This window comes from Schistocerca serialis, chromosome 8 (genome assembly GCF_023864345.2).
Source record: "Schistocerca serialis cubense isolate TAMUIC-IGC-003099 chromosome 8, iqSchSeri2.2, whole genome shotgun sequence".
NCBI classification, from domain to species: domain Eukaryota; kingdom Metazoa; phylum Arthropoda; class Insecta; order Orthoptera; family Acrididae; genus Schistocerca; species Schistocerca serialis.
The window spans coordinates 362,152,128-362,168,703 of record NC_064645.1 but is presented as its reverse complement, the minus strand read 5'-3'; positions in this window follow the sequence as shown (position 1 = coordinate 362,168,703).

Below are 16,576 nucleotides of genomic sequence, written 5' to 3'. Positions count from 1 at the left end.
AAATAAGTGTCCAAGGAATAGAAAAGCAACTGAAATCACTCAACAGAGGTAAGTCCACTGGACCTGACGGGATATCAATTCGATTCTACACAGAGTACGCGAAAGAACTTGGCCCCCTTTCTAACAGCCGTGTACCGCAAGTCTCTAGAGGAACGGAAGGTTTCAAATAATTGGAAAAGAGCACAGGTAGTTCCAGTTTTCAAGAAGGGTCGTCGAGCAAAAGTATAGGACTATACCTCTGACATTGATCTGTTGTAGAGTTATGGAACATGTTTTTTGCTCGCGTATCATGTTATTTCTGGAAACCCAGAATTTACTCTGTAGGAATCAACATGGATTCCGGAAACAGCGACCGTGTGAGACCCAACTCGCTTTATTTGTTCGTGAGACCCAGAAAATATTAGATACAGGCTCCTAGGTAGATGCCATTTTCCTCGACTTCCGGAAGGCGTTCGATACAGTTCCGCACCGTCGCCTGATAATCAAAGTAAAAGCCTACGGAATATCAGACCAGCTGTGTGGTTGGATTGAAGCGTTTTTAGCAAACAGAACACAGCGTGTTGTTCTCAATGGAAAGACGTCTACAGACGTTAAAGTAACCTCTGGCGTGCCACACGGGAGTGTTATGGGACCATTGCTTTTCACAATATATGTAAATGACCTAGTAGATAGTGTCGGAAGTTCCATGCGACATTTCACGGTTGATGCTGTAGTATATAGAGAAGTTGTAGCATTAGAAAATTGCAGCGAAATGCAGGAAGATCTGCAGCGGATTGGCACTTAGTGCATAGGCAAATGTAATGTATTGCGAATACATAGAAAGAAGGATCCTTCATTGTATGATTATATGATAGCGGAACAAACACTGGTAGCAGTTACTTCTGTAAAATATCTGGGAGTATGCGTACGGAACGATTTGAAATGGAATGATCATATAAAATTAATTGTTGGCAAGTAGGGTGCCAGGTTGAGATTCATTGGGAGAGTCCTTAGAAAATGTAGTCCATCAACAAAGGAGGTGGCTTACAAAACACTCGTTCGACCTATACTTGAGTACTGCTCATCAGTGTAGGATCTGTACCAGGTCAGGTTGACAGAGGAGACAGAGAAGATCCAAAGAAGAGCGGCGCGTTTCGTTACAGGGTTATTTGGTAAGCGTAATAGCGTTACGGAGATGTTTAGCAAACTCAAGTGGCAGACTCTGATAGAGAGGCGCTCTGCATCGCGGTGTAGCTTGCTGTCCAGGTTTCGAGAGGGTGCGTTTCTGGATGAGGTATCGCATATATTGCTTCCCCCTACTTATACCTCCCGAGGAGATCACGGATGTAAAATTAGAGAGATTCGAGCACGCACGGAGGCTTTCCGGCAGTCGTTCTTCCCGCGAACCATGCGCGACTGGAACAGGAAATGGAGGTAATGACAGTGGCACGTAATGTGCCGTCCACCACACACCGTTGGGTGGTTTGTGGAGTATATATGTAGATGTAGATGTAGATGTAGATGTAGATGTTTAATTATAATGTCACTCAGACCCTGTTGTCATGACACAATCACCAACCTCAGCGTGTGAGAATTGTAACCGCTGCCGTCCATATTATCGGCTGTGCGAAGCTGCGAGCATGTCGTGTATCCGGTGGCATCCTATACTAACGCAAGGTGCTGGGCTCATCTGGCGATGACGAATGCAAAATTCGTTCCACTCGAACCCCCACAGACGGACACGTCCATCATGATCGATACTTGACTGAAAAGACGACGTGATGCCACTCCTGTGTCAAGTGCTGTTATCGGGCGTGTCACGGAAACGACCTCTGCGCTGACAGGTTGTCAGGGGACCTGGAAGACATCACTCTGCCGTTGTGTATATTCGTCTTGCTTCAAAGGAGCCCATTTCTTAGCTCAAGGCACGTGACGGGGCTGTACGACCCTGCACAACCGAGCGAATTATATGTCTGATCTCCTGGGCGCAATTTGCGCGGGGCAATTGAGATTGTGGATGGCGTTGACTGTAGTTTACCTAAACCTAAGGATTCCGTACTCATAGTTTCGACAGGCGGTGATACTGCCGCTGTCAATTTACGGAACATGCTGTTAAACGTTTCTCTATCTTACACGTGGTGTATGGAAGTCTATCGACATCTTCCCACAACATCATGGCTGTATTGCATAAAGGTTCCGGCAGCCAATTCGTGTTACATTCAGATATAATTTTATGTGTTGGTACGAAGCTCCTTCATTCAAAAGAATTGTGTTACTACTAATTTCTTTTTCGGTAAGTCAATATGCCGTTTGCCTTCTCCCTCCTAAATCACTCGATATCTACGAAGCTCCGGTTACAAAGTGGTAATGGCGAAGGCGGACTTAAGTACAGAAATGATCTGTTGGCCGTCGACAGCGGTGCAGACGTAGTCTCGCGGGACAGTCGGCGAACTCCAGTTGGACCGACGGATGAATAAACCAGAAGTGATATAGACCAAACGAGGGTGGAGTAAGGCTAGAGGTTCGACGGCGGGAGTCTGGTGGCGTGTACACTATACTCAAGGGCTTCTTGACTTTACATATTTCAATGAAAGAAACGTTAAGACAGCAAAAAGTTTTTCTTCATTGGAATTAAGTACTAACCTAGAGCGTGTATGACTGATCAGTCACCTGCCTAGGAATATTTTGGAAATGTGCCTAATTAGCTGTGTACACAGATTCAGTAAGGTAGCTTCAGCATAAGACGGGATATCCTGCCACACAGCACAGTATTACATAACTTTACGAAGGTTCACATAGTAGTATGCATGGATATACACTCATTGTGAACGCTTCCAGCAGCTGGAACAGGAAAGGGAGGTAATGATAGTCCGCCACACACCATTGGGTGGTTTGCGGAGTATAAATGCAGATGTATATGTAGACGTTGATCAATCAGTTGCTGTTCAACGTATGTTAGGAAGGACTCTGGTAAAAGTTTTACTAGCGTGAGCTAGTCCTCGTCGTTACGGAAAATTAATGAGGAACTTGGTTTTATTCGAGATGGAGAACTGATCTGTCTGTCATCGATGCAGAGGTGGATCTGTGGCCATTACCCTGCCTTATGTTAGAATTGTACCAAGCTGGACTCGTTTCCACAAATGAACATTATAGAATACAAGTTCTGTATCGTCAGACATTTTGATGTCATGAAAACCAATAAGCTGATTAACTGTTTAGTCTCCATTTCATGTTGAGTTACGAATGGAGAAGCCCTCTCATGTTCCCTCGATAGCATTTTTCCGTCTCCATCATCCGTGGAAGTCTCTAACAGCGTCATGGAATCAGGTGTGTCCACATCCATTTATAGACGCTCGCGCTTATAACTTTGACGCTCCGCAGCGCCGTCGGATAACGTTCCGGACGTGGGTTCCTATGCAAAACTTGATCAAACAAGTCGCTTCTACAAACTCTAGAAATGTGCAGCATGAACTGTGAAACACCGTATATGTAATTTTGTACACTGAGTGTTCAAATATCCGATGCTCAATCTGATAAATATGATGACGGAGATAATAACAAATACATTTCGTTAAGCAATGAACTATCGGAATTGCATATTGAGTCAGTACGAACTATTCAGTAGGTCACTGGGTGTGATTGAGAATAACACTATGTTGAATGCTTTTCAGTCCATTCCTCTGATCAGTGTTTCAATAAATGACCAAAATGAGCACCTTTACTTTCGACGAAGAACCGGAATCGTTTGTTTGATGGAAACTCTGTGGCGGATTCTGTGTGTATGTGGGCGCTGCAAGAAATTTTGCTACTAATTCCTCCCCTGAGTTTACAGAAGTAGAAAACATTTTTGTTTCCATGTAACACCGGAGAAAGAAGTCTAATGGTGAGCCAAAACATATGACTGTGGACTTGTTTTCCAGGTTTTGGGACTAAAAATCGGTTAGGTTACAGCAATCTTGCTTTTTTATTTATTTAATTTCGAATTTTCTGACCAGAGTTTCGACCACCAACATCTTGAGAGTGAAATCGGTGCCACACGTCAACACTTTACACATTTTAACCAGCGCGGAGTCTGTAACAGCTACGGCGCAAATACCGGAATTTCTCAGAGCGTAAGACAAACAGAAAGCGAAAGCGCTCTTGTTCTGAGACAGAGATCTGAATGACTAACTCTATCTATTGTACCCTTTTAACTTCGTTCTCACTCCGAATAACAATGCCATTGACTGACATCACTGCAAATACAAACAGAAATTTTCGCGTGACCATTGATATAAAGACGATCAAAAATACGGTTTGTAATTCTACGCGTACAATTACTTTTGAAACGTCCCCTTAGAACAATTATACAGGACTGTGCTCAAACTGACATACAATATTTTTAGCGCAACGCAATCTGACTTTCAAAAATCCCTACAAAAGAATGGCCCTGACTAACATTAAACTATACCTTCCAGAAATCACTTACCTCACAAAAATCTTCATTACTCGAACTACTGCAATACAGCGAGCGCCACTACTGCCAGCTAAATAAAAGATTCAAACTACGGAAGGCACTAACTACTGATAGGGATAGTTAGCAAATGAAAGATATTAATAGAGAACAGACACTGTATTTACCTTAATAGTCATAATATATGTAGCAGTTCATGACAAATTACAAAACTCCGCCATCTCTCTCCCCACATCCACCACTGCTGGCGGCTCACCTCCAACTGCGCAATGCTACGCGCTGTTCACAGCCAGCTGCCTAACACTACAATGGCGAGTATTACAACAATGCAAAGCAGCCACAGACTGCACACAGCACAGCCAGTGATTTTCATACAGAGGTGGCGTTACCAATAAAAAACCTAAACAGCCTACTTACAGTTTATGCCGCATATTTGGGTCATTTCGGGGAGGGGACCAGACATCGAGGTCATCGATCCCATCGTATTAGGAAAGGATGGGGAAGGAAGTCGGCCGCGTGCTTTCGAAGGAACCCTATCGGCATTTGCCTGAAGCGATTTAGGGAAGTAACGGAAAACCTAAATCAGGATGGCTGCAGGCGGGTTTCAACCGTCGTGCACCGGAATACGAGTCGAGTGTGCTAACCACTGAGCCATCTCGCACGGTATGTATGGCGCTTCACAGAAATGCAACCACTTGGTGGTACTGATAAACACACAGATTCCATGATTACCTCAGATTACTGATAACAAATCACTTAACTGGGATAGTTACCCACATAACACAGGTATTAACATATACACAGCGGGCATATTTTTTTAATGGTTAGAACTAAACTAAAAACTAAACTCCGTGCGAACAGGCCACGAAGGCCCAAAGGTACTGACCGGCCACCATATCATCCTCAGCCTACAGGCGTCACTGGATGCGGACGGATATGGAGAGGCATGTGGTCAGCACACCGCTCTCCCGACCGTATGTCAATTTCCGAGACCGGAGCCGCTACTTCTCAGTCAAGTAGCTCCTCAGTTTGCCTCACAAGGGCTGAGTGAACCCCGCTTGCCAACAGCACTGGGCAGACCGGATGGTCACCCATGCAAGTGGCAGTCCAGATCGACAATGCATAACTTCGGTGATCTGACGGGAACCGGTGTTACCACTGCGGCAAAGCCGTTAGCTTTTTTTTTTTTTTTTTAATAATGGTTACCGTGAATTAATAAATACAATAGTGACGCTCTCTAAGCTAGAGCGCTCATTCAGTTTCATTATTTTTAACGACGACAAGGTCATATACAACTAATCCAGTAGGCATTTGTCGAACGATATCATATGCAAATGTCAGGCATAAAACCCATTCGTGCTAAACGGTGCTAGCCGTAGCTTAATCTAGGTTAACATCGGGGCCTTCGTCTGTTTACAACTAGACAGATATTAGCGTAATCGAAACTGGCAGCAGAACGTAACGACGTGTCAGCAGCTTTGCTATTAGACGGCACACTGACGCTGATTTATCACTGATAGAATCAGAACAACTCTCGCTGTAACATTTTGCTGCTGACAGCTCAGGATACCAACTGAACAAAGCGGACAAGCTCGCTATCGAAAGTAGGCTGTGCCTAACCACGTGTTGACAGACGTCCAACCAAGCCTGTCGCTTTTCGACAGAAATCAACAGCTTAAATTAGACTTACAGACGTGAGTGCAATAAAAACTCATTTAAGAAACACAGCCAGCAAGATAAAATCTTTTTTATAAAAAATAGCCACAAAATTAACAAAAGTTCGTAAATACGGCCAGCGAAACTCAACACTCGCTCGGATACGACGTCTGCGAACCATACGTCCTCAGACTTTCCAAACAGGGACACGCCCGACCGAATGACAGTTCCGCCCCAAGTGCTGTAGCCCGTCTTCATTATATGACACCCACAATGAAATACACACTGAAGCGCCAGAGAAACTGGTATAGGCATGCGTATTCAAATACAGAGATATGTAAACAGGCAGAATACGGCGCTGCGGTCGGAAACGTCTATATAACAGAACTATATAACAGGAGTCTGACTCATTGTTAGATCGGTTACTGCTGCTAAAATAGCAGGTTATCAAGATGTAAGTAAGTTTGAACGTGGTATTATAGTTGGCGCACGAGCGATGGGACACAGCATCTCCGAGGTAGCAATGAAGTTGGGATTTTCCCGTAGGACCATTTCACTAGTCTTCCGTGAATATCAGCGATCTGGTAAAACATCAAATCTCCAACATCGCTGCAGCCGGAAAAAGATCTTGCAAGAATGGGACCAAGGACGACTGAAGAGAATCGTTCAGCGTGACAGAAGGGCAACAGTCACAGTGACAGTGACAGTGGCAGTGAAGGAAGAAGGCAATTCATTCTTGTACAGTGTGTGCGGCAAGATATTCCAATACATGTCAACCATCTAGGCGATTATTTATCAACCTCTTCAACCAGTTACATGAATGTGGTAGTGTAACACCGAGACATTGTAACAGAAGGAAACGAGTGGGACAGAAGAGAGGGAAATTTATGTTCTTGCTGCTGTTGCAGTTGATTTGCTCATTAGCTCCCGAGCAACCGCACGAGAAAGTGGCATGAGTGAGGCAAGCGGCCGGCCGGTGTGCCCGTGCGGTTCTAGGCGCTTCAGTCTGGAACCGCGTGACCGCTACGGTCGCAGGTTCGAATCCTGCCTCGGGCATGGATGTGTGTGATGTCCTTAGGTTAGTTAGGTTTAATTAGTTCTAAGTTCTAGGCGAATGATGACCTCAGAAGTTAAGTCGTATAGTGCTCAGAGCCATTTGAACCATTCTTTTTAGGCAGGCGCCCTACACAATCTCCATCGATATAGGTTCCATATCTATCACATCTCTCTCCATCAAGATGTGTATAGACACGATTATGAGAATCGTGGTAACTGCTGTGCAAGGGCATTAAGATAGGGTACTCCAAATGTATCGTATGCCTTGTTTAGTGATGCAGCCACATTCACCAATCATGACCAGGCAAACAGCCAAAACATACACTATTGGTCTGTTGACATTCCCCGTTTGCTTCGTCAGGTGGACCGTCAGCATCCATGAAGTGTAAACGTGATGTGGAATACTGAACCAGCAGCTCATTGGGCCGTTTTTCATAGACGGAATACTGAACGCACACAAGTATCGCAGCCTCCCAACAGATCACCTTCTACGGATGTTAGAAGATGTTCCTCTGCAGACTAGAAGGAACCTGTGGTACCCATATGTTGGCTGTCCAACACATAGCGCACGAAGTGCTACAGCATGTCTTCACGAACTGTTTCCAAATCGTTGATCAGACGCAGACTTCAGACGATTAGGACGGATGGCGAAAGTAAACTAGCATAACTTAAACTCCCTTCAACTAATTCAATTATCAGCCGCTAATCGCAAAGATATCGTATATGCAGATCCACCAAACAGCATGAACCGTGAATTTACCTTCAAAATCTTTTCTTAAAGAATTTATTTCATTTACTAGCGATTCATTAAGAACATTAACACATTTAATCACACTAGGTGAGCGTGGAAGTAGTTGCCAGGGAGTAAATGATGAAAATGAAATTACCTTTAATAAATGGGAATTTTATTCATAAAAGCCTTTTCAAAAACAGATTTAAAATTTATAAGCAGAAGAGCACCCTCGAAATATCAAGTTACAATTTTATTTAGAGGCAGAAAGAACAATATTGACAGCATGAGCCTTCGGGCTGAGAAGCTTGCCGCTCCCTTTCAACACGGCCGTAGTCACGAACGCTCACAACATCCTCTGAAAGACTACACTGGTGCAAATCTGCAACACACCAGATTACTTTAAACTAAAAATTTTAACAACTCGCACAAACACATTAACTATGGACCCCGAAAGAGGGATGGAAATGGTACAAACATTCACACAAAGAAATTATTTGCCACCGAAAGTGCAATTTGCTTTTAAAAGGGCTCTTACGGTGGAAGGGTGGCAACTTGATAAAAATAGCTATTTAAATAAAACCCATGAAATTTAGACTTACATAAAATGTACAACATGCTCTACATTACGCAAATACCGCCTCGCAAGATGATTGGTAAGATAAAAACATATTTCAGGAATTCGGCCTTTACACTTTAATTCTACAAATTCGTTACCACCGAATCCGACAAACATGACAGACGCAGATATTAACGTATGGCCTTTTGACAGGGGGATTACTGAACAACCCGAACCGCAGATTGCTCTAAACCTCCCCAACTCCACAAGGGAAAAAGGGACCACCCAGTTCACAAATAACCACCTTCCCGCGGGTGGGCAAACGGAGAAGAATGGTGGGACGACCCCAAAACAAAGCGGCTGGTGACCTCACCAAGAAAACAAGTAGAATTTAACAAGTAACTGAAAAAAACATATCTCCAATCACCTGACTTCTAATAAACTGCAATTTCTGGCGAAGACCTGGCGCAGCAGCCCCAACGCTCTGCCGAACCGTCCGCTGCCAGCCGCTTCAACGGACGCAGGAAGGCGGTTCGATCTCCCGTCTCACGGCGTCGCAGCTCGCTCCGGCCAGCCCGATGTCGTGGTTTCACTCCTGTTGCTCTTGTGTCAACGGCGAAGCCACTACCCCTGTCTATACGGCGCGGCCCACTGGACTCACGTGGGGACCTCACAGGCGCCGACGCTCAAGGCGGACAAGTCATCTCGTGTCTCAGTGCGCGACCGACCAACCGACCGATCCAAACGCCAATGACCGTTGCCCGAGCAACTGGAGCAGACTGGCGGCCTAACGCGCAGACTGAGGTGCAAGAACTCAGCCCCGACCGGGCGAACACTAGCTGAGTTCTGTTACTGGTGGAGTGGCAAGACTCTCACTTTCTGGCTTAAAGTTTGATCCAAACGACAGACAAACTCGCACTCCGACGACAGACAGACACTAACTGCCGCACAAATGCGAACAGACCAGCAACTGGTGACGCGAGACTGACCCAGCCTCACTCCGACTGACCAACTGCCGAGCTCATAGCGCCCCTTAAATGCACGTGAACAGGCAACCTTTCCCCTTTTCCACCAGAGGGAGATACCAAAGCTGTGATTGCCACAGCGGCGCCACCGCCAGAAGCGGAGGGCGACTGCTTCACACAACGCGCTGCGGCGTGCTCTTCAAAACAGCAAATTTTTTTACCACGGCTCACAGCAAATAAAACTTAATGTGAGAATGGGTTTCCGTGACCGTTGACACAGTCAATAAAGTTCTTCTTGGTATGTGACCGCAGTGTCATTAGGGAAAAAAAACACCCTGACGAATTCCGCCCTAATAGCTGAACGGTCAGCTCGTTGGAATGCCACGCACGAGAACCCGGTTTCGATTCCCGGCTGAGGTGGGAGTTCTTGTCCCATCAGGGACTGAGCGTTGTGCTGCCCTCATTATCATTTCATCCGTATTGCCGGCGCGCAAGTCGCCCAGTGTGGAGTCGCACTCAATAAGTCTTACACTTGGCGGCTCAACTTCCCGCCTGGGAACTCCCGGCCACTGACGCCATACTATCATTTCCATTACCCTGACGAAGGCAATCTGCAACAATGGCCGAAACGTCGGAGGATTTTACACATTGACAGTGCGGTCTCACACCCGGAAGAATTTTACTAACAGTAAATAAAATTCGTCACTCACGCAAAAATCTATTCAGTCTCATCTATAAAACAACACTTTCTGTTTAAAGTATCCTATATAATTACACTTCTCCTCACTTCTTTGTTCTGCAAAAATAATATACAGCACTCGATGAAAATGATCTTCGTACTCTCAGTAAACCAATTCACTACTCTCGGACAATAACTCGACGTAAAATAATGTCTTCTACTTCCACTCATTAAAGTTTTATTAATGTTTGTGTATGTTACGCATAGTTGTTAAGCAGACTGAATTTCAACATGAGCTAACTTTTTAATCTTCAAACAAAACGAGAAATTGTACAGAATCACCATCAGTTGTCCTGGTGACGCGGCATTCACCGGAGATTAAAGTGACATTACGCGAGCGCTTCTGTGAGGAGCGGCGCATTTCTACCCAGGCACTCGGGGGCATGATTTGGTCTTCAGAGACGTCACGAATTCTCCCACTGATGAAGTGTTGCATGAAAAAAGAAATTAAGAATTTCTGCAGATAAGTAGCAAATATATATTTCAACACACAACAGAATTTCTAAGACGCTTAATACCCATATTTAGTCGCTGTTGCAAGTAGTGAGTGTAACAAATACATTTCTGACAGTATGACTGTAGTATAAAAGTGTTGATACGAAGGTTTGTGATGGTGCGACTGGGTAACTACAATTTGTGTTCGTCTTGTTCGTGACTGCTACCTATACCAGTATTGTAAGCAGCATTTCTATCATCATTATATGAAATCGGTTATACCTGAAGGTTGCTTTTGTATCAAAACTGTGGGGTTTATTCTAATATTCTGTACGGATGCCTTCAGTCGTCAGACAGCAATATTCTGCAAATATTTCTTCAATATATAACTCTGAACTGAATTAATTCTGGAGTAAAGTAAAATGGTCAATATTTTGAAAATTTAGCATTCGAGTTGCATTAGCTCCCTAGAAGATTAGATAAATGAAGATTCCTCCTCTTAACCGAAAACTGTAGCCAGAAATCTCGTCTCTCTGCAAGTCAGTTATCATCTGGATTGTTGTTTCCTCTATTCCCTTGTTATTAGCCGTATGGAAAAGGCCTTAAACAGTATGGGGTGTCCCAGAAGGAATGGTCAATATTCAGGAATACAACAGGAAACGTCATTCGAAGAAGAAAAGGCTAAAACGCATACCTTAACAGCGATGAGCACTTTTCCGGTAGAAGAGATGTGTTTACAATAGCGAAGGTGAGAAAGTTACGCTTTTTAAAGCCCATCTTCACAAGACTTTTTTGCTTCGAATGATCGTTCCTGTCATATCCCCGAATACTGACCTTTCCCCTTGGGAAACCCTGTATGAAGTGTAACTGAAATGATCAGTTGTTGAACAAGACACCGATAGAATCTGTATAGAGTAATGGTCTTTGGTCTGACTGATGGAGAACCACGTTTGCACTGTTTTCTACTACCATTTCACGAACCCCCGTTTTGTTTCTCACTTCTGCCACATAAACAAGAAATGTAAACAGCGCACACGCGAAAATAAGTACATTGAACACATTTGAATAGTCGATATTCCTGAAGCCTTAATAATGTGATACACTAGTCTCAAAATGAAAGCTGAAGATACAAACGAGAGAAGAAAGATTCATTAGATCCTGAAATAATTTACCACTAGGAAGGAAGATCTCGCTTTACATGGCAAGTATTCGATGTAAAAAAAAAATATGCCCAAATAAATAACTTGTAAGGTCGGATTCTACTGTCATCGTGGACAAAAACTACAATGCAACTACAGTGTTTGCAGCTTTGGGGCAAGACTCAGTCTGCTGACTCGGGAAGTTATTACTCACAGAAGTGATGCGGTGAACAAGGCTTGCATTTACTCTGGGGTGCTTCATGTACGACGTTAACGATTCGTCCGCTGTTAGGCGAGCATCGATACCACGGAGAAAGTCTCAGTGTGGCACACACACTCTGGTCCGTTTCTCGGACTATGGCAGATATCGTATTACTTTCAGCCGAATTAAGCAAAGTTGGAGCGGCCCTGGAAAGAGACACTTTCAACTGGAATGTCACTAGCATCTGGTATCACAGCTGTGGGCAAACACAAATTGGAATTTACAGTTCAACTGTTGCTATTAGTACAGATTTATTCGAAGAGTAATTCTATTCCGGATCGATACAATCGCGCTAACCTCATTTGGAGGAGCATGATAAGAATTACACGATCCACGAGGCCTACGAGAAAGACAGGCCGCGGCGCGTACGTCACGAATGTTGGCCTGCACTCGCCCACTCGCTCACGTCAGCAGACAAACTACGTTTCTATACCTGTTAACTCGTAACTAGGCATTAGATTAGATTAGATTGATTAGTACTTGTTCCATAGATCATGAATACGTCAATTCGTAATGATGTGGAACGTGTCAGGTTAATAAAAGGTGTCAATACAAGATATTACATTACACAAAATATTACATGGCACTTAATTTTTTTGTGGGGAGAGGGGAAATTACCCACTTACTATATCCTTTTGGATATCTAATGAGTAGAAGGAGTTGCCATTCAGAAATTCTTTTAATTTCCTTTTAAATGCTATATGGCTATCTGTCAGACTTCTGATACTATTAGCTAAGTGATCAAATACTTTTGTGGCAGCATAATTTACCCCCTTCTGAGCCAAAGTTAGATTTAGCCTTGAGTAGTGAACATCGTCCTTTCTCCTAGAGTTGTAGCCATCTACACTGCTATTGCTTTTGAATTCGTTCGGAATGTCAATAACAAATTTCATAAGTGAATATACACTACTGGACATTAAAATTGCTACACGAAGAAGAAATGCAGTTGATAAACACGTATTCATTGGACAAATATATTATACTGGAACTGACATGTGATTACATTTTCACGCAATTTGGGTCCATAGATCCTGAGAAATCAGTACCCAGAACAACCAATTCTGGTCGTAATAACGGCCTTGATACGCCTGGGCATTGAGTCAAACAGAGCTTGGATGGCGTGTACAGGTACAGCTGCCCATGCAGCTTCAACACGATACCACAGCTCATCAAGAGTAGTGATGCGTATTGTGACGAGCCAGTTGCTCGGCCGCCATTGACCAGACGTTTTCCATTGGTGAGAGATCTGGAGAATGTGCTGGCCAGGGCAGCAGTCGAACATTTTCTGTATCCAGAAAGGCCCGTACAGGAGCTGCAACATGCGCTCGTGCATTATCCTGGCGAAATGTAGGGTTTCGCAGGGATCGAATGAAGGGTAGAGCCATGGGTCATAAAATATCTGAAATGTAACGTCCATACCATCACGCCGGGTGATACGCCAGTATGATGATGACGAATACATGCTTCCAATGTGCGTTCACCGCGATGTCGCCAAACGCGGATGCGACCATTATGATGCTGTAAACAGAACCTGCATTCATCCAAAAAATGACGTTTTGCCATTCGTGCACCCAGGTTCGACGTTGAGTACACCATCGCAGGCGCTCCTGTCTGTGATGCAGCGTCAAGGGTAACCGCAGCCATGGTCTCCGAGCTGGTAGTCCATGCTGCTGCAAGCGTCGTCAGACTGTGTCGTGCAGATGTGTGTGTCTTTCAAACGTCATCATCTGTTGACTCAGGGATCGAGACGTGGCTGCACGATCCGTTACAGCCGTTCGGATAAGATGCCTGTCATCTCGACTGCTAGCGATACGAGGCCGTTGGAATCCAGCACGTCGTTCCGTATTACCCTCCTGAACCCACCGATTCCATATTCTGCTAACAGTCATTGGATCTTGACCAACGCGAGCAGCAATGTCGCGTTACGATAAACCGCAATCGCGATAGGCTACAATCCGACCTTTATCAACGTCGGTAACGTGATAGTACACATTTCTCCTCCTTACACGAGACATAACGACAACGTTTCACCAGACAACGCCGGTCAACTGCTGTTTGTGTATGAGAAATCTGTTGGAAACTTTCCTCATGTCAGCACGTTGTAGGTGTCGCCACCGGCGCCAGCCTTGTGTGAATGCTCTGCAAAGGTAATCATTTGCATATCACAGCATCCTCTTTCTGTCGGTTAAATTTCGCGTCTATAGCACGTCATCTTCGTGGTGTAGCAATTTTAAAGACCAGTTGTGTATTTATTGTGAGGCTACAGTGAAGATCCCTAGCTCTTTAAATAAGTGTCTGCAGGACGATCTTGGATGAGCTCCAGCAATTATTCTGATTACATGCATGTTCGTACAAACGAAAACTGTATCTTCTATTGGAATCCGCTTTTATGGAATCATACTATTATTAGTCCTAAAATGATCGGATGTCCATAGGCCTACTTATAGTTTGTTACGGCTGTACTGGCGTACAATAAAATAAAATCTTGCTGAAATTATTATCAGTTGCATAAGGCACCACCTCGTGTAGGAAATGAGTACTGTTACGCGGAAGAGACTAAATGCTATAAACAAGCTGTTATACCTTTTATATCGAGTACTGATATTAAATTAAATGTTGTTGTAGTACTGTTAATCAGTAAGACTTCATAATAACAGATTTCAGTGGAAGACGCTGTTCTCGTTAGTACTTACACACACCCACCTGCGAGATAACTGGTTTAGAAACGCATTTTGTTGTGGACTGACAAGACAGCCAGTCCACAGTGACGGGTAATCGAAAGGCACGCGTTTAAACTCACGCAGGCTGGTGTGAGGTCTGAAACAGGATACGGAATGAATGCTATAAAGAAAAGTACGTAGCTTCTGGAATACTTAACTTTAATCCACATTTGTAGAACATAGCTCTTGATGATACATGTTATAACCACAATATATATAGCAAAGGATAATGGCGCCTTGCTAGGTCGTAGCAATTGTAGCTGAAGGCTATGCTAACTATCGTCTCGGCAGATGAGAGCGTAGTTGTCAGTGAACTGTAGCTATGAACGTCGGCTATACAACTGGGGCGAGTGCCAGTACGTCTCTCTAGACCTGCCGTGTGGCGGCGCTCGGTCTGCAATTACTGACAGTGCCGACACGCGGGTCCGTCGTATACTAGCGGACCGCGGCCGATTTAAAAGGCTACCACCTAGCAAGTGTGGTGTCTGGCGGTGACACCACACATTTTGTCTGATGAGCTGAGCGAGCGAGCGAGTTCAGGACTACCTCCGTGACGTACGCGAAACGGCCTGTCTTTGTCGTGGGCCTCGCAAGATCCACAACCTACGTCCGACGTCGACTTCAAGAAACCACTCGCAGACGGCAGGTGGTATCACTGGCAGTGCACGGTACATAAAGCTTGCCCGGAGGTCAGTCGTTGTCATAATGACGAGAGGGAGCGATTTATGAGGCGTCCAAAAGGGCACGATCACTGGCTTTCGGGCGAAGGTTGGAATCATTTTAAAAATGGCTAAGTTTGTTAACGGTTCGCGCGCCGCCTTGGACAAATGGCAAAATGGCCTCGGCAGTGCCTCTGGGAGGTGGTTACCATCGTCGCTGGCGGCGCAGTGTTCCTGTTTACAAGACATTGAGGGCTATTGAAATTGATCTCGCGGGAACTGTTAATAAGCAACCATCGATGGGTGGCCCTAATGTGTTTCGTGGACTGCGATGCAGTTTACGTGTGATGTACAAGCTGTCTTTGGTGGCAGTACATGGCTTACAATGGCAGTTGTGTGGGGGCACCCAGGAAGACTATGGTGGCCTTGAAGCTTTTCCAGACTCTAACATCTTGGCCTGGAAGACGTGGAGTGTAGCAGAGAGTACAGGACTCCTTGCTAAGGTACCTTATGGGACTTTGGTGCCAGATAAGCGTTTACTCTGTCTACAAGAAGAAAGAAGAATGACACTGAAGACGAGTATCTGTACTAGCGCCGAGGCAACTGTGGTACAGCGCAGGCCGTAAATGACAAAAGTGAACAACGGCTGCGGAGGTGTGCACTGGCCAACAGAGATACAACTGTTGAGCAACTGACCACCCAGATGAACCAAGCGGCTACCAACAATCTCCCCACAACGACCGTTCAGGGAACGTTGCTGCATATGGGCCTCCACTGCAGGCGCCTGGTTCGTGAACCCATGCCGACTGCTGTTCATAGGTGACAAAGGCTGCAATTTGGACACCGTTACCGCATCTGGTCGTCCACTGAGTGATGACAGGTGGCCTTTTCATATCAACCACGTTCCATGCCCCATCAGACGTGAAACGTCTGACAGTGAACACCCTGCAACAATCGCTAGAAAGATCGAGGCTGTAGGAGGGAGCGTTACGGTCTGTGGAATGTTTTCGTGGCATTCTCTGTGTGATCTCGACATTATGGGAGGGGGCACAGTGGATCAACACAAGTACTCATCCATACTTCGAGACCATGTCCATCCTTACATGCAGTACTCATCTATGCTTGGAGACAATGTCCGTCCCTACATGCAGTTTTTCATCGGGATGATGGGATCTACCAGCAAGACAGTGTGAGCGTGTGGGTGCTATTCTGTCATTCTCTGCG